This window comes from Plasmopara halstedii (assembly GCF_900000015.1).
Source record: "Plasmopara halstedii genome assembly, contig: Scaffold_2956, whole genome shotgun sequence".
NCBI classification, from domain to species: Eukaryota; Oomycota; class Peronosporomycetes; order Peronosporales; family Peronosporaceae; genus Plasmopara; species Plasmopara halstedii.
In genome coordinates this window covers 1545123-1545610 of record NW_020189861.1, presented here as the reverse complement: position 1 = coordinate 1545610, position 488 = coordinate 1545123, and positions in this window count along the sequence as shown.

Below are 488 nucleotides of genomic sequence, written 5' to 3'. Positions count from 1 at the left end.
ACCGCCTCTTCAAATGAGGACGGATGCACACGGAAGACTTCCATTCTGGCCACGCCAGCGCGGAGGCCTTCCATAACCACGGTCACTATGACCACCTCAGGAAGTGGATCTGCTGTCATCTCGGCAATGAGAGTGCGCATCTCTTCGACGAAGTCCACCAGCTCCTTGTTGCCCTGTCGGGCGGCAAGGAAACGCGATCGCTCGCGATATGCCTGATTAGGCGGCGAGAACACTCGTGAGATCTGCAATTTCATCTCCGCCCAGGAGGGAAACGCAGCTTCGACCGAAGTGCCACACGTCAGTGCCCATTCTCGCGCTCGACCACCGAGCTTTGAGACGGCTAGCGCTACGCGCTGTTGCTCGGTTTGGAGCATGGTGGATACGGCAATCTCGACCTCTGCTACCCAGAGCAGGAGACTCTCTCCATCCTTCCCCTCGAAGACCTTAACGCTCACCATGAGCGGCTTAGGGCGAACAAGTCATCCGTT